Source organism: Pezoporus flaviventris, unplaced genomic scaffold, assembly GCF_033815535.1.
Source record: "Pezoporus flaviventris isolate CSIRO_AGI_PZ_B2104156 unplaced genomic scaffold, CSIRO_AGI_Pfla_v1 ptg000025l, whole genome shotgun sequence".
Lineage (NCBI taxonomy): Eukaryota > Metazoa > Chordata > Aves > Psittaciformes > Psittacidae > Pezoporus > Pezoporus flaviventris.
In genome coordinates this window covers 4,882,052-4,900,055 of record NW_026892573.1, presented here as the reverse complement: position 1 = coordinate 4,900,055, position 18,004 = coordinate 4,882,052, and the positions used below count along the sequence as shown (strand labels likewise).

The 18,004-nt window shown below is 39.2% G+C and overlaps 1 protein-coding gene across 5 annotated transcripts in view; it reads left to right on the top strand.

The window, feature by feature from the left end:
* The window catches only part of EPSTI1 (epithelial stromal interaction 1), a 61,862-nt gene extending 47,743 nt beyond the window's left edge, over positions 1-14,119 (top strand). Inside the window, exons 11-13 of one of the 5 annotated variants that reach the window (XM_061457296.1) lie at positions 2,175-2,208; positions 11,829-12,114; positions 12,967-14,119. The gene's annotated coding sequence lies outside the window, so the exon portion shown is untranslated. Of the gene's footprint in view, positions 1-2,174; positions 2,209-3,674; positions 4,390-4,450; positions 5,328-11,828; positions 12,237-12,966 lie in introns of those variants that run through there. The other 4 variants (XM_061457294.1, XM_061457295.1, XM_061457297.1 and 1 more) reach the window with 4 other exon arrangements.
* The last annotated feature ends 3,885 nt before the right edge of the window (positions 14,120-18,004 follow it).

Below are 18,004 nucleotides of genomic sequence, written 5' to 3'. Positions count from 1 at the left end.
TTGCATTGACCAATTGTCCTCTGATCAATAGGAAATTCATTAATTCATCTGCCCTCCAGACATCTTGTGTTTTATTAGGAATATTTGTAAGCTGTTATTTCCAGAAGGGTCTTTGCGAAAGTAATCTTTCCTCCCTTTTAGATTATAAATGCCAGGGCACTCTCTGGGTGGTTTGTGTGGTTTTCTCTTTTAATGGGAAGACAAATTAATAAATCTCCACTTCTGTCTGTAAGATATTGCACCCTTGAGGGAACATTGACTCTTGTGTGCTATCAAGAAAGTTTTGATGTCTTTTGCAGTGCTGTTGTCTCTAACATAAGGATAAACCTTTTAGGATAGGAGGGGATATGAGGGTAATAAAGCAACAGTTGTCATTTTGACATCAAAGTTTAATCGGTAAGATTTAACCCTTGCTCAACGGGGACCTGTGACTGGAACAGTATCTGTTCACTATAGCAGCACAAATTATCAGTTGTATTTAAATGTTAAAACACTTCAATTTTTACAAAATTATAACTTTAAAACAGTTGCACATATCTGTATTAACTCCCTGAAGATATTTGCCCATGTTCAGAAATGGAGGGACTTGTAAAGACCCAGTGCTGATGCCCGGCAAGCCTATAACAGAGCACTTGCTTATTTTTTGTGTGAAAATGGAGCACTGTTGGGGAACCTTTTGCTTGTTCTATTAATGAGAAGAGGTCACATGGTGAACATATGAAATTTATTTGCCTACTCTTCTTTAATGAAATACTAATTGTCTTGTTGAAACTCTGAGTTATAGTAAACCCAGAATCTAGTAGGCAACATGACACCTTCTCCTTTCATGTCTCCATTACACCTGGTGTGTTGCATAAGAATGAGAAATGCTCTTTTGGATGCTGACTACTCTTTCAGTGGATGCATAATTCTAGATATTTGTTGAGTGAAGCCACTGTGCCCTGAATACACAGGTGCAGTGTGAGAGAAAACCCTATTCTTTTCCTTTCTCATGTGCAGAATAGGAACTCAATGGATGCTGGATAAATCTGTTTTGAGGAAACATGATTTATGGATAAAACTATTTAAAATAAACATGGTTTGTGGGTTACACTTGGTTTAGTTCTTGTAGCATGATCCATGAGAATGTTTCTTTGGAGCCTCAGCCAGCACTTGATTTATGCTGTTTGCTACCGTTTTGAGAGGGAGCATGTCATGAAGTCAGCTATTGCACAGTGAAGAGCCATAGCTCAAAGATCCCTGAAATCACAAGGACAGGATGCGTGCCACAGTTTTCAATACGCAACCAATCTTTAATGCAGACATTAATGAACTTTTAGATGGATAAAGTGGCACTGAAAATGCTGGTTTCCCAACACAAAGAAAAATCTTTTACTTTACATGGGCGTATTGAGAATAGAGTATTTATATGAAAAAGTTCCAGAGTGCAATCTACAGTGGTCATGTTTGTTTTAACAAAGAATGTGGTTTGCTAACTTCACTTTAACCTGGTTAGTCTATGTACAATTTGAGTTGAAAAGATTATTATTTTTTTTCATAAAACTTGTTGGTTTGGGGTTTTCAACTGAGAGTAATGTGCTTGTCTTTCCTGGCAGAAGGATGGCAGTAAATACACTACTCACAGAAGTATCAGCATCAATATAAGGACCTCAGACGAGTAGGTGCAAGCATGCCATAGCTAAGTTTAATGACTTCCCTCTGACAAAGCACTCAAACAGCATACGCAGATGTGTACTGCCTGGCTTGACTTTGAGTTTAATCACTCTTTCTTTTGAAAATCCTATCCTAAAAGAGATTGGTAGAGTCCAGAGACGAATGGTGGAAACTTTTCACTCTTTCAAATTTTGTGAGAACAAGAAAGGATTGAGGCATCTGAAGATATTTAGAACATTTCTAGATTGACTTTTTTACCAGCAAAAGCAAGATATATTTATCTCCTGAATCGATACATCATGCTATTCATATTGAGTTCAAATAAAAAGAAATATTTATTACTAGAACTGGAATCTTGCAGAAGGGTTTACTTGTTATTTTAAGTGGAGTTTCAAAAGACAGGAAAGTGTACCAAATAATCAAGAAAGCTCCACACCACTGGATAACCGTAATTCCTTGCATAAATACATGATTGTACTGTACATTGTACTGTATTAGTGCATTTGTTTTTCTTTATCCAGGAGCCCAAACTACTTGGAATAAAGGAGGAGAAAGGTAAGAGTGTTCATTTTTAGTACCAATGCTGGTGTTAATTTAGCTTCATATTTGGCATTTCATTATGACAGCTTACACGGCTTAATTTTCAAGTAACAGGAGAAGGGATCTTAAAATAAATGCTTTCCACCTCTGTGTTTGGGGCCATGCAATGGCACATACCTATTTTGAAACACCTTCTTTCATACAGAACTGCAGAACCTGTATGTCAAGTCAGTGGAAGTGCTCGTGGCATGGAAAGCATTTGTTAGGGATGCTTTGATATTTAGGCTAAAACTTCAATACAGCCACGTTCTCTGTATTGTGGACTGTGAGCGGATAAATCTGGGCAGCTGAGGAATATGGCTGGAAATGCATGAGGCAATCCTGCAAGCTTTCAGTGGACTTTCTTAAGTGAAAGTGTGACTCTCTTGTGTGCTGCATTCTTCATGCTCTTTCCCATTGGCAAAAAGACTATTCGTATCAGTGAATGCTGTTGGTAGAACACCACTATTCAATCAGAGAAATCAGGACCTCTGTTTTCAAATTACCTTTTCTTAAGTTTCACTGCACCTTTGATCTTTTCTGAAAGGCATTCCTTACCCTGATTCCCAGTTCTGATATAAAGATTTTTGCAGAGCCCTTGCTTCTAGGCTTGGAGACTTTGAAAGCAAGTTCAGGCACTGACACATATTATTCTTGCCTTAGGAGATGGCTTTGACATAACTTTTTTTTTTTTGAGAGCTAGGATTTTATAAAGAGGATTTTTAAAAAATCAAACCTAAAAAAGGCCTTTGTTTTTAACCCTTCTCCCACAAATGAAGGTGTTCTGTGACTTTCTTCCTCGTTTTCTGCTTCAACAGTTATTTTAGTATTTTTGCAGCAGGGTTGTATTCTGAAGATGGTATCTAAATAATATCGTTGGCCTCTCATGAGCTGTCTTTTCAGTTTTATGAGGAGTAAAACTGTTATTAAAAATTAATTCAAATTCACTAATGATATGACAATGAAAAGATAGAGGCAGCTCCCCACAGGGGAAGAAATGGCCATCTTTTTCAGCCCACAATACTATTAGGTTTTGTAAGCTGCAGGCAGCTGGAGGAATTCAAATCGGGCATTCTTTGTTTTTTTTCCACAATATATACAATACCAATGATATATTTACATATGAACTGTACGAGAATTATGGATGTGCGTACTTTTTTAAGTGTTGTTTAACTGTTGTTCCAAAATACATTTCAGCTTGCTACAAATATGTTTTTTGAAGTTATTAGTATGTCTGCAGACAAATAGGACATTTTGTGAATTAAATTTACCAAAAAATAGAAATCCCTTCATGAAGGCTTTACATAATTAAATGCTAAAACCTGTCGGAAGAAAAGGCAGACTTTATTTTCCCGTGGACTTCATCCTAGAGAAGCTGACCTTGATTTTTGGTTTTGCTGCAAAAGATAATTTTTAATTCTATTTTCTCCCTCTTGTTACAGGGTATTGGAGAAATGCTCACTTTTATCTGGCCTGGACCAAATGACCTTGTAAAAGCTCCAAGAAAGTGCTCTTTTATCACTGTGATTTTTTTTCTTACCCTGACTTCAGCTTCACACCCAATTCATGAGCAATCTGCAGAGACTCCTTTCTAGCTGTCATTCTTCGCGCATATTTGATGTGGCTGATTATGGAAGTCCTATTTAATTTTTAATAAGAGAATGTGTGTGTGGGGATTTATATAAATTGTTTTGCCTCTTGCAGAATGTAATTATCCCAGCCTTTGGGATCTCAGAAAAAGCAAACATCAGTGGCTGCAGAAGCTGCAATAATATCTGTGTTTACTTACTACTCTATATCCAGCCAAAACTGTCTCGGAGACTCAAACTAAAAAAGCAGGTAGAAGGTTTTCTTTTGGGATAGGAGAAGTGTTTTTTTTGTTTTGTGTTATTGGAGATTTTATGGAATTGTTTTACCATTGTATTCAACAGCAGATATTCAAGAGAAAATGTGTGTATTGTAGACAGGATCTTTCAAATATGTTCTTAAAAAAAATACAACACATGAAAGAAATAAAACTTGACATAACACTGAAATTTATTCAATTTCTCTCACATCTTCTATGATACGATATACCAGTTTTTCACTTTTTGCCTGTTTTACCTTTGTAACCTCTGTTACATGAGTGGGGAAAGCTACTCCAAGGTTAGCTTTAGTTTCTTACTTTTTTTTTTGTCCCTCTAGTCTAATGGAATTTAATTTATATCTGTTTCTGCAGGAGACAACATTTTAATGATTTCCAAAAGTCAGATGCATGACCAAGATATTTCTAATGGAAATGAAGGATCCGCACAACATGTTACATAAACCATGCAGATGAGATTAGTTGCAGCATTTATAAGTATATCTTAGGCAAAGTTAAAGGTTTTCTGAGCATTTTTTTTTCAGTGTGCAGGCATGACACAATGTTTTTTCATAACACTTGCAATATGGAAACTTTATGATTGATCACATGAAATTTTCTTTTGAACCATGATTGTTGCTACGTTTCCTTTTGCCTCTGGGACTTTCTGCAGTTGCCCTGAGCTCTTTTTCCCCTCAAAGAATTGGTCAAATCATTTATTCTATTAGCTAGCTGATGTTAATAGGAAATACTGGATATCTTGGTAATGCTCTGTGGTTTACCCATTTTTAGAGTATCTGACACTTGGAAAAATCTATGGGGAGACTTTTACATACCTATGCAATGGCACTGTATTGCAGGTGGTACTTGGCTGTGCTAGCAGACTGCTGCTTTGGAAATGAAATTCACATCTCCCTCCAAGGACTCTCTCACCCAACCTCCTTCAGTAGTTATCAGGGCTGGGCTAAACATCTGCAGAGTGGGATATATGTAAATGCACGCACATATATTTTAAAGGAAATTTCTTTGCTTTAATCAGATCCTTGTGTTGTATTCTAATGAGACTAAGACTTGTAGGTCGTCTTTTTGAAGCAGAGAACCTGCAGCCTGTCTGCACTTGATGTACGATAACCCTAGACCCTGCTAACAAAGGCTGAGTGGGAGGGAAAGTCACAATGGTCACTGACAAGTTAAAATTCAGTGTGATCATGTTGCTGTTTCTAGATATAAAAAAAAAAAACAAACAACAAAACAAAAACAAAAAAAAAAAACAAAAAACAACAACAACAAAAAAAAACACAAAAAACAAACAAAAAAATACTTAAAAACCAAAACCCAACTTTTTGTTAATCTGCTACTTCCACATTCAGGAACAGTAATGGCAAATCACCCTGAGTAACCTCTTCCATTAAGCTTGTCTACTTTCATCTAGTTGTCTTCAAAGATGAAGCTTGATCATAATCTTCAAAGTGCTTCCACTTATCCAGCATTTCAATCTGTTATTTGAAATGCTCTCTACAAACTATTTCAGACATTAACTATTCCAGCCCTTTTTAATGGCAAAGTATCTGAATTTTTCCTTTCCTATCTTTCTGAACAGAACAAACAAATCTATATGAACAGTGGCCCAGGAAGTGTGTTTAAGAGCCAAGGCCTGCAACAGAGATGATAAGAAGTTATAGCATCCACAAATTGATGTTAGCAGGATGTCTGGGAAATGCTGTTCTTATCCTGTTGGAAAGCTTCCAGTATCTCAGAATTACCACTTCCCCACACACACATCCTGCAAAAATTTAAGCTTGAAGGCTTGACATCTCTTTAAAGGGGCTATAATGAAATGAATTGGTGATAGACTGGGGAAATGGCTTCATGGCTATCAAGACTTAGCAACCAATATTTCAGTATGTTTGCTATCTACCTGTTAGAGTAAAATTTTGACAAAGGTTTTCAAATAAAATGAGTTCCTCTAGTTATAATTTACACCAACCAAAATAATTACCTAGTATGCAGTGGCATAAAACCAGATGTTCTTACTATATAACAGTAAATGGAGGGTTTTTTATTGTTTTGAAAATTGTTGTTTTCTCAATGTAATCTGCACTGATGATCTCCTTGCTATTTCAGAAACAAACCTTCCAACAGAGAGTGGTATGGGGCTGGAAGTTACGAAAGGAAACCCCTTTGCTTTTTCATTGCGGAGACAAAATTGTTTTAACAGACTGACTAAAGCATTATAATCAGCTATTCTGAATTCCAATATAAATTGACAGCAAGATTCCTACATTTAGATTTTGTAGTCTGCCTAAATCAGAAACTACCTCCCTGTGAAGAAATGCAATATTCATGTAGGGACTTACAAGATTGATTCTCTATTATGTATCTAAAAGTTTCAATGGCTTAACTGTCCCTGCTTTTAAAAATATCTGCCTGACTCCTAGTTCAAACTTGACAATTTTCAGGTAGCTTTTACTGAATTTTCTTAACCACTTACCTGGTAAATTAAAAAGTTTTATGCACTTGGATCTCCTTATTTTGTTTCAATATTTGTATATTTGGACAACTTCATTCAATTTGCAGTCGTGTCAGCTTTTATTCTTAAAAATAGCTCAGATTTACAGAAAGCCTTAGATATGATAGTATTTGGTATAAGTGTATTTTTTTTTGGTATGTGCTGCACTACTCAGACACTGAGGCAGAATATTGCTAGCTAGAAAGTCTAGAAAGGGACTCAAATACATAACTTATATTTTATGGTACTCGTCTAAGTTCACTTCACACCTCTGATTCAGGAAATCCAAATCTCAGTCTCCTGTGTTGGAGAATATCTTAACTACTGGGCTCTTTAGGTTAGCTCTCAGCACCTAGGCTGTTATGGCCTTCTGTTTTACGCAAAAGAATAGAAACTCATGTGAAGCGAGAAGGCATGTGGTTTTATCTAGCCCAAGAGCTGAATGTTCCTATTGTGGCCCATGCCATGACTCTTACTCCCTTTGTAGTCTTTCCTAACAGCTTCCTCATATACGGCACTCACTCCCTTACACTTCCATATATTTATTTTCTCTAGTCCTGCTCCTGGCAGAAATAACTTTTGTTCCCTCTGTTAAGCATTCCTTCTCCTTTCCCTTCAGTCATGCCCCTGTCTTGTTAAATTGCTCTACTTCACCAGCTGAATTGAATTGGGTGCCTGTAATCCATGGATTTTTCTTTGGCACTCTTTCCTCCTTCATCAACAAACTCTCTGCTTATCTTATTGAAGAAAGAATGGAAAAAATACTATTGATATTTGCTGCTTCACCTTAACTTTTTTCTTTTGCAGTTGTTTTTCTCTCCTATCTGGGAGGCAGATGTGTTTTCCTGACACATTTCTATGTCCCCTACTCCCCTACTTGTCCCATCCTTTCCTATCTTGGTATAGGTGGGCACTGGGAAGAGCATTGCCAGTGGTGGGGTGAGAGGTGATCCTTCCCCTCTACTTCGCACTGGTGAAACATATCTGGATTGCTGGATCCAGTTCTGGGTTCCCCAGTACGAGATGTGAACATGTTGGAGAGAGTTCAGCAAAAGGGCAAGAAGATGAAGGGACTGAATCATCTTTGGGAGGAGGGCAGACTGAGAGAGCTGTGCCTGTTGAGCCTGGAGAATATGACTCAGAAGAATCTTATCCATGTAGGTAAATATTGGAAGAGGGGGAGTAAAGGATTTGGAGCCAGTCTCTTCTTGGTGCCCACTGAGAGTACAAAAGGCAATGGACAGAAGTTACAATGCAGAAAATTCTGTCTAAACACACAACCCCCCCTTTTTTTTTGTACTGTGAGGGTTATGAGGCACTGGCACAGGCTGCCCAGAGAGGCTGCTGAGTCCCATCCTTGAAGATATTCAAAACCAAACTGGACAGTAGTGAGCAACCTACTGTAGGTAACCCTGCTCTGAGCAGGGAGATTGAAATAGGTGACCTCCAGAGATGCTTGTGAACCTCACCTGTCCTGCCATGGTCTCCCAATATCCATAGTTATTTTCATTTTCTGCTATCTCCAGCCTGCATTTTCCATTCTCAGCTCACAGCCAAAGAAAGAGTTATTGCTTCATCCTGCAGACATAAACCAAAATTTTTGCACTCCAATTAACTTTAACTGCTTCCCATCCTTTCTTTTTTTAATTTATTTTGCAGCTTTTTTACAATATTTCTACACTTTTAAATATTTTTTAATAAGTTGTTTTATCTCAAATTATTTCTTTTTGTCTAAATCTTAGAGCTGATCCTGTCTTCACTCTCCTTTCTTGTTAGCAACAACCAGTCTTGGCCCTCTTGAGCTCTGCCGATGGTAGCTCTCCTCTCTGTCTGCTGTCTGCTTGCTCCCCTAGGCAACTATGGATAGCTCTGCAGGACCCTTAATGCTATCTTAAGTGCATCTGAGGTCTGAACTGCTCATTTTCCTCCCTCAGCTGTGGAGGAGGAACCTGTAAGTGTCTCATGTTATCTGGAATAAATGCCTTCTCTTGTCCTCACCTTAAAGGAGTCAACTCAGTCTCAGTGACCATGGGCAGGCATTCAACAGATGCTGATACTGTTAGTAGAGGGCAAGCATTTGCTGTGACTGGGTAGAAATGCAAACTTGAAGATGAGAGAAAATTCACTTGGGCTTCTCCAATATCTCATTAAAGGCTTTCTAAATTTCAAACTATTCTAGGGATCCCATCTGAACACTTTCCAGTCTGCTCTCATTAAAAAAGGGTGGGGTTTTTTCTTACCATCACTAATTCAGTTTTTATTTCCCTTACAGGCTACATTCCCTATTCCTAGCTGTTTGATCTTTGCACCTAGCTCTTTAATTAAAAGAAGGAAAGCCCAGATTTTCCTGCTGTCTGAGCCTCTCTCTAGAAGCTATCTTTGTCTCTCATTCAGTCAGTGCCAACCACAAGCTTGCCTTCCCTCCCCATCCATGAACTCCCCTGAACTACATTTGGATAAGCCTACCAGAAATGTTATTTTTGAAAGATCATTCCCATTTAGAATTTTTTTAAATATCTCTACTAATTTTTTTATTTGCTTACCTTGACTTTGAAGTTTGAATAGTTCTTTTTTTTTCTTTTTTTAATGAGAAAGATATATGGCCTCATATAACTTTGTTATTTTAACACATTTTGTCAGTCTAGTAATCCTACCAAAAATGCAACTTATTTGTCTTTAAAGTTTTATCTTTCAGTAGACCATGAGGTCTGGTATTAATTAGGCTGTTCATCCTTAATTCTTTATTGAGCGCATCCTATTTTGGCTTCCTGAGATTTTGCCCTGGGTAAGCATTAAATTGACAGACCTATAGTTACATTTTCAGCACATTATCCCTTGTAAATATTGAAAAATTTGTTTACTGTCTTCTCTGTTCAATCTTTTGGACATTCACCATATCTCAAAGGACTTACCCAGAATCCTATATTGAAAACATCGGTTTAACAACCTCATCCGTCGATAGCCTAGAGCCAGCGACCCAAGTTTTCTGCTTTGTTGACATTTAGTATCCCTCTGCATTAGTTAAAGAATAAAAAAATAAATGTTTTCCTATTCTAATCTGGTAAGAGTAACCAGTCTGTTTCTCAGATGAATAAGAATCAATTTTATTGCCAGAACCATTTTGCACTTTTGCCTCCTCTTTGGCACAGTGTTTGTTATTGACCTAATCTGTGGGGGTGGCAGATTTTTTGCTGGTGCTCCTTGTCTTGAATACTTTGGTCTCTGCCTGGAGTGGGGTGTTTCACTGGAGGCACACATGTAGTAGCAGTAGTCCCCAGAATCATAGAATCACAGAAAAGTTTGGTTTGGAAGGGACCTTCGAAGGTCATTCTGTCTAACCCCCCCTGCAATGGGCAGGAGCATAGAATCATAGAATAGTTAGGGTTGGAAAGGACCTTAAGATCATCGAGTTCCAACCCCTCTGCCACGGGCAAGGACACCTCACACTAAATCATGTCAGTCAAGGCTTTGTCCAGCCTGGCCTTGAACACTGCCAGGGATGGAGCATTCACAACCTCCCAGGGCAACCCATTCCAGTGCCTCACCACCCTAACAGGAAAGAATTTCCTCCTTATATCCAATCTAAACTTCCCCTGTTTAAGTTTTAACCCGTTACCCCTTGTTCTGTCACTACAGTCCCTAATGAAGAGTCCCTCCCCAGCATCCCTATTGGCCCCCTTCAGATACTGGAAGGCTGCTATGAGGTCTCCACGCAGCCTTCTCTTCTCCAGGATGAACAGCCCCAACTTTCTCAGCCTATCTTCATACAGGAGGTGCTCCAGTCCCCTGATCATCCTCGTGGCCCTTCTCTGGACTTGTTCCAACAGTTCCATGTCCTTTTTCTGTTGAGGACACCAGAACTGCACACAATACTCCAGGTGAGCCCTCGCAAGAGCAGAGTAGAGGGGCAGGATCACCTCCTTTGACCTGCTGGTCACGCTCCTTTTAATGTAGCCCAGGCTACGGTTGGCTTTCTGGGCTTCAAGCGCACACTGATGCCGGCTCATGTTCATTTTCTCATTGACCAACACCCCCAAGTCCTTCTCTGCAGGGTTGCTCTGAATCTCTTCTCTGCCCAACCTGTAGCTGTGCCTGGGATTGCTCCCACCCAGGTGTAGGACCTTGCACTTGTCATGGTTAAACTTCATGAGGTTGGCATCAGCCCACCTCACAAGCGTGTCGAGGTCCCTCTGGATGGCATTCCTTCCCTCCAGCGTATCAACCAAACCACACAGCTTGGTGTCATCGGCGAACTTGCACTGAATCCCACTGTCCATGTCACATCACATGCATCTTCAACTAGATCATGTTGCCCAGAACCACATCCAGCCTGGCCTTGAACGTCTCCAGGGATGACACATCCACCACCTCTCTGAGCAACCTGTGCCAGTATTTTACCCCCCTCATTGTGAAGAATTTTTTTCTTACATCCAGCCTCAATCTCCCCTCTTTTAGTTTAAAACCATCACTCCTCGTCCTACCACAATAGGCCCTGCTAAAGAGTCTCTCCCTATCTTTCTCATAGGCCCTTTTAAAGAACTGGAAAGCAGCAATAATATCTCTCCAGAGCCTTCTCTTCTCCCGGGTGAACAACCCCAGCTCTCTCAGCCTTCTCTCATCGGAGAGGTATTCCATTCCTCTGACCATTTTTGTGGTCCTCCTCTGGAGCCCCTCAATAGCTTCATGTCTTCCCACTGCCAGTCGTTTCCCATCTAATCTTAGGTTACAAATGTTCCCAGAGGCTCTGTTTTCACAAGCCATGTCTAGTGACTGCTGGACAAGCCAAGTATCTCATTTTTGTAAAATCTGATCTTCACAGCAAATCAGACTTTAATAGCCACCCTTCATATTTACTCCACCAAGGAAAGGTAAAGTCTTGGATTTCAAAAATGAAAATGAAGTTATAAAACCAGGAAAATAACAAATACAATCTTGGTGTATCCCTGATAGCAAAGCTTTCATCTGTCACTTCAATATTTTGAAGTATTTGAAGTGTTTGGCCCAGCAGCCAAGAGGAAATCATCCAGATCTACTCTTCAATACCACCCTGTCAGTTACAGCCAGAAGTGTTCTGGTTTGTTCAATTGCTTTTGTTCAATACAAAAACAGAAAAAAAAAGCATTTCTCACCTTGAGAATCTACAATTTCCTCCTTAATGCCGAGTACCCTATGCTATTTCAGTTTTGCTTTGCTTTTGTGGAGACTTTATTATTGATTCTCTCTCTCTCACTTTTTTTTTTTAAGGATACAAAAAGCTTGTTGGAAAGCTCATCTCATGTCTTAATTTGTAATTGTTTTGTTGATCTACACAACTGAATTACTTCCTTCTTCTTCATGTAGAGTGTGGGAAACAGATGTTGTGCTGTTGTAGGACATCCTGAAGGTCAGCAATTGCTAGCACAACAAAGCAGAGACTAAGGCATCCTATCGTAGAAACTGGACTACTCCTCCTTATTCACGTACCTGATCCAACCCCATTTAAAAAATCAAAAGGATTTAAACTAATCTGGACCTTTTACTGGAGGTTAAGGTAAGTGAATTTCAGCTGCAAAGCTGTAATATCTGAGGAAGTTTCTTACATAAATTTAATCTCTTTTGTCGAATTTATTTTTAACCTGAATAAAATAACAAACAAACAAAAAAGTCACAAAACCAAACAAACAACAAAAAATTAAACCTCTTTTTTTCTTTTTCACTTTGTCCTTCATTTGCCCCCCAAAAAAGAAGACATTATTAAATTTGATAGGCTGGAATTTTGGGGGGGCTTGGTTTTTGTTTTACAAGACTTCTCAGAAGTTTTGCAGATCCTGGTCACACTGGATCAATTCTGGTGAATTTTCCGTTCTCTTGAGCTTTTATGTTTTCATCTGTGAGATCAAAACTTGAAAAACCAATTGCTTTACTCTTTAAATCAATGTCTTTCTTGTCTCTCTTTCAAAAAAAAAAAAAAAAAAAGACTGTATAAAGCAATGATTCATTGTGCTTTCTCTGTTTAATCTGTGAAAATGCATTGCTTGCTCTTTGTACCCTGCCAATTGTCTCCAGCAGAAAGAAATTGAAGATACTGGAACTGAAATATGTTAAACTGATAAGAAACCCAACCATAAAGATAAAATAATTTAATAAACAGATTCAATGTAATTATTGCCTTAGAAGATGCAGCTCCTTTTGATTCAAGTGGGATAAGCCAGCACTTGGGTCTTTTGCAGCTTAACTCTCTGGTATCACAAAACGGATATACAAAATGGGCAGCTTGTATGGACTTGGGTGTATGGGCTCATGGACAAGTACTGAAAACAACTCCTACCGTATTAGCATTTTGCAAAATCTATGATTCATAGATGATATCTTTCTTACTGTGCCTATTTTCTATTTAATATAGGCAATGGTAATCTTCATAGCAGCTTTTTAATGTGAGACAGGATAAACTGAAAAGGCAGGTGAAATCCAAATATCGCAGTAGTACAAATGGACCTCAGGTTTGTAGTTTTCATGCGAAGAGGAGAAATGAACACAATTTGGTCCTGCAGGAACAGGTTATTTTCTATTCCAAGGAGTGTGTTTACTGAGGGAAGAATTCAGTTTTCTGAACTGTCTGGAAAGCAGATTTGTGGAGCCGTCTGGCAGGGAAACTTTGACACCTAAGATGAATCAGCCTCTGAGGATCTCTCTTTTTGCTGTCTATGAAAAGAACACAAATGATCGCCACAGACTATGTTCCTAATTTTGGGGTGATGTGAATCCCAGCTATAACAGCCTAACCACCGAGAAAAGTGATCTACTTGCAGCATACTCCCATAGTTTCAACTCTATATGTAGTCCTAGGACCTTCTTAGAAAATTGCTTTCACAAATAAACACAAAGATTTTCTACAAGGTTGCAGTACTCCACTCTTCAATCTGTCAGTTATCAAAAATCAGCCCTTTAAGCAAATATAGGGACCACAGATTAAAGTGGAAGGCTTGGTACTCACTGATATCTATTAGCTGAAATTATATGATGGTATTTGTGGCACTCTAAATTTAAGGGTTGTTAAAGGGTCAACTGAGATTAGAAGCCCATTGTGTGAGCACATAGTGCTGTGTGTTGCTGCTCACTGAATGTACCTGACACAAAAAGGCTTTGTGTAAACAGACAAGACAGGGGGAAGGTGAAAGAGGAATATAATATGTGAACAGAGCGATGGCTGGCAAACAACAAATGAATTCTCAGACATATTTTTTAATTATTTAATTCCTTGGGAGTTCGTTAGAGAGGATTAACTAAACAAAGGAAATAAAAGAAGGTGAAGAGGCACCTGGGGTATAAGAAACATGTTTATTGTGGGACAGAAGAGAGCAGAGGAGCCTGTATCTGAAGTGAAAGGACTTTGGAGGCAGCATGTGAGCGACCAGCCTTTTGGCTGGTTTTGTGGTCCAAGAAGGTGGCATCTCCCTAGAACTGCTTTCCATCAAGTCCGCGTTGCTTAAGGGATAGAAAGAAATTACTCTGAGCACAATATACATTGAGAGAAATGGCTTAGTGAGTCCCGATTGTGTTAGTTGGAGAGGCGCTACTCAGCAGCTTGGGACTGTGATTACTCAGAGGGAGTTCTGACTGTGGCTAGCTGTCATCTTTCTCTTTCTTCCCTTTCTATGGCCTGCAGAGATGCCTTTCCCACTGATGGGCTTTCATTCACATCCCAACTAGAAAGTATCTAGGCAGGGTCAGGACTTGAGAAGATGATGCGTTATGACTTTATTGTTCCTATTGTTTAGATTGGACATAAGGAGGAAATTCTTTCCTGTTAGGGTGGTGAGGCACTGAATGGGTTGCCCAAGGAAGTTGTGAATGCTCCATCCCTGGCAGTGTTCAAGGCCAGGTTGGACAAAGCCTTGGGTGACACGGTTTAGTGTGAGGTGTCCCTGCCCATGGCAGGGGGGTTGGAACTAGATGATCTTAAGGTCCTTTCCAACCCTAACTATTCTATGATTCTAAGATTCTAAAACACACTTTTCATCCCTGAGCCACCTTGTTTCACTCTGCTGCTGTTTGTCAGGCATCTGTTTGAAGAGGACAACACCATGCATAAATAGCAGTACTGAGGGTTTTGTCACTTAATACACTATTTCATCTTAAAGGCAATATGGGCCACAGAGACATCTAAGATGGCTTGAATCTGACGCATTTTAAAGAAATACTTATGGTCATATCATAAAGAGGGATAAATCAGCATAGCCTCCATGAAACTGGGTCCTTTAAATTGCACATGAATTACATATCTCAGTACAAGCAACCCTGAGCAGCTGAGTTTCACGCATTGTGAAGGAGCTGCATAGCTGGCTCTGGGCAGGCTGAGGTGGAATTGCAGACACCCCCTATGGCAGATTGCACTGGGAATCCTTTCAGCAAGCTGCAACCTATTGCTACCATACCTCCTTGCACCCAACTCCTAAGAATACCAACTGTGCATCTGCCATGGGTGCCAAAGCAGTGCAACCATGCACATCACTAAAGGAGACAGATAGCAGAGATACCCAGGAGGGTCAGAGATGTGCCAAGCCATTGCCTGATCTTCATTACAGCTAAAGCCCACAGATGAAGGCAGAACCAGCCTGACTGTCTTTAATTGCAAAAGCACATTAACTGCAGAGCTGTGAAGCTGAAGACTTGGCTGTTATGTTCAACCCTTCCACATGTCAGGGAAAAAGGCCAGTAGTGTTATGTGCTGATAGCTCCCAGTAGTGACAAGTTAGTCTTTCCCTTGCTAATGGATCTATGAAGTTTTTCTACTTTAATAAGGTACAGTGAGCCTGTTAAAGGTGGTCTTCTGTACCAAAGCCTATTCAAAGAGGTTCCACAAATATTTTGTCCAACTATTTCTCTAAGATCCCAGCAAATGGTTAATCATACATTCACCAAATGTTGCATTCCTCAGATGTTAAGGGGACAGTAAAAGTCTACCATAAGTTTCATAACCAGCTTCTGTACTGAGTATCCAGCAGTCTCACTTTCTTTGTTACCTGTCCTTGCATGTGTATGGACCAGACCCAGCCCGTTCTGGGGTACTTCTGTCTGTTGCCAGGAATAGATCATGCTGGAATTTATTAATCCACTTTGCTCAGCACTACCAGCCCGGCCAGCACTGCAGCATTAGTTCTGTTCTCTCAGTATTTCTACACTTATTTGATGATTACATCTGAGCAGCAGGGACTGGTGAGTCATGAAAGGGTATAAATTCCAGGCTCTGTTGAAATGTTAAAAAGGTGGTAAATGCAGGATACATGAACTGTTAAAATCTTCTACAGTTGGGAAAGCAGTATGCTATGAACAGGATTTATTTTCAATATATTACAAATTTCTTGAGTATTTTGCTGATAAATATCACAAGGGGCTGTATACTTACTGTGCTGTAATTAAAATGAATGATTCAAAAATGCCTGCCCCAGGCTGACAGTAATGATAGTGGAAACAGGTGAGGAAAATAAAAGTTAATGAAACTGGGCCAGAGTTAAGAGATGTCACAAAACTGACTTTGTTCTATATGTGCACAAGTTTCATTTGGAAATATTTAATAGTAAGCGTATAACTATTATTACACTCATAAATTAATCTCTGCTGATAGTTCATTATTGGCTACTCAGAGTCAGTTTAACACCAAGCACACAGCTTGCCAAAACCTTTCAGCTAAGGGGCAACAATCTTCAAAAGATGACAATGACAAATATCCCACACATTTAATCCAAAAGGTCTTTGGATGCAGCTCTGTGATCTTTGAAGGAGCACCTCAAGACAGCTTTTTGGTAGAAGTGCAGGCCTGGATGCCCCACAGGGCTTCCCCCATAGTGCAGGAGAGGCTGTGCATTCAAGTGTGCCTATGGCACTGGTGTGAAGTCTGTTGCCAGCCCTTTCTGCCATCGGGGTGGCTGGAAGGCATCCATGACTGGGAACTGAGCAAGTCAGGGAGCACTGTATGTTCCTGCCTGCTCTTAAAAAAAAAAACCACAAAAAAAGACAAAACAAAGAACCCAAACAAAAACCAAGAATAAAACCAGCAACAACAGCAAAAAGTGCTGATCCAGTCTTTGGGCAGGGATTAACTTTAATTCCTAATTTGATCACCAGCACAAGAAAAAGGCTTAGTTGTCTTTTTTGCAGGGTTGCGCAAAAATGCAAAAGCACAGCAGAATACAGAATTCTGTCTTAAAACTGTGAAAGAGAGGCACCGGATGTATGACCAAGGAAACCTGCCTGAAAACATCTTTGCCGTGGGGTAGAACAGCCAACCAGGAAAACAAATAATTAAAAAAAATCCAACCAACCAAACCAAAACACAAAACCAAACCAAACCAAACCAAACCCCAAAGAAAAAATAAACCCCAAAAACCTACAAAAAAACCAACCCCAAGACAAAAACAAAACCAAAACAAAAAACACTAAAAAAAACCCAAACAGAAAAAAAAAAACAAAACCCTAACGAAACATAAAAGCTCATTTGATTAGTTACAATAATTAGGGTGTAAAAACACCTGAAATTATGAAATAAGAAGATTCATATCTTGTATGGTCTAAATAAAATTCTTAGAAGAAACAAATGCACTTTCAACTTAATGATAGCATGAGAAGGAGATCATGAAGAAGTTTACTCAATTTATGAAGGAAATCCTGAAAGCAAGCAAAGAACTGAAAGTCATAAGAAGATAAAGGAAAGAGAAAGGAGACAACATGTACAGGTAGACAGAGATGGAAATTAAGTGCTAGTCAAGCCCTTAATAGCATGATCTACAAGCAGGACTGAGGTGTGATATACAGCTCAGAGCTATTGCAAATCTTTCTTCCATGCCCCTGGGAGATAAAACTTCATTCCAAGGTGCATCTTTGGAAGAAGTCTTGTAAAAATGATTGTGCTAAAAGGAAGTTAGTCAAAAAGCCTATACACTTTCAGAAAGCATTTATCCATCTTGTTTTATTGACCCATAGCATCAACTAGCAAAAGTGCAGTCATTTACCAAGTACTGTGATACAGCTTTAAAATGCTGCAGAAAGCTTTACAAAATCTACTGATTTCTATATGACTTACGGGAGGACAAAAGCCAAAAAATAATGGAAGAAGGAAATACCTGGAAGAGATAGAACCAGCACTTATATTGGTAGCAAAGGATTGATACCCAGTGTATGGTATGGAAAGTATATCGCTAAGATGGGACAATGAAACAGAGGGATTTTTCTCTAAGGAAAAAAAAGCTTTAATGTCCTCATCTGCTTTTACTAGTGTGTCACTCCATATACCAACTGTGTTGTAGAACAATAAAGAACAAGCTACAGGACTTACTAGTTCTAGTGAATTGTGATGACATCCACAAATCCTAGTTTGATGACATGAATTATCTTCATTTCTTCACTCCATAACAGACATACATACACACAAAGGGGATGGAGTT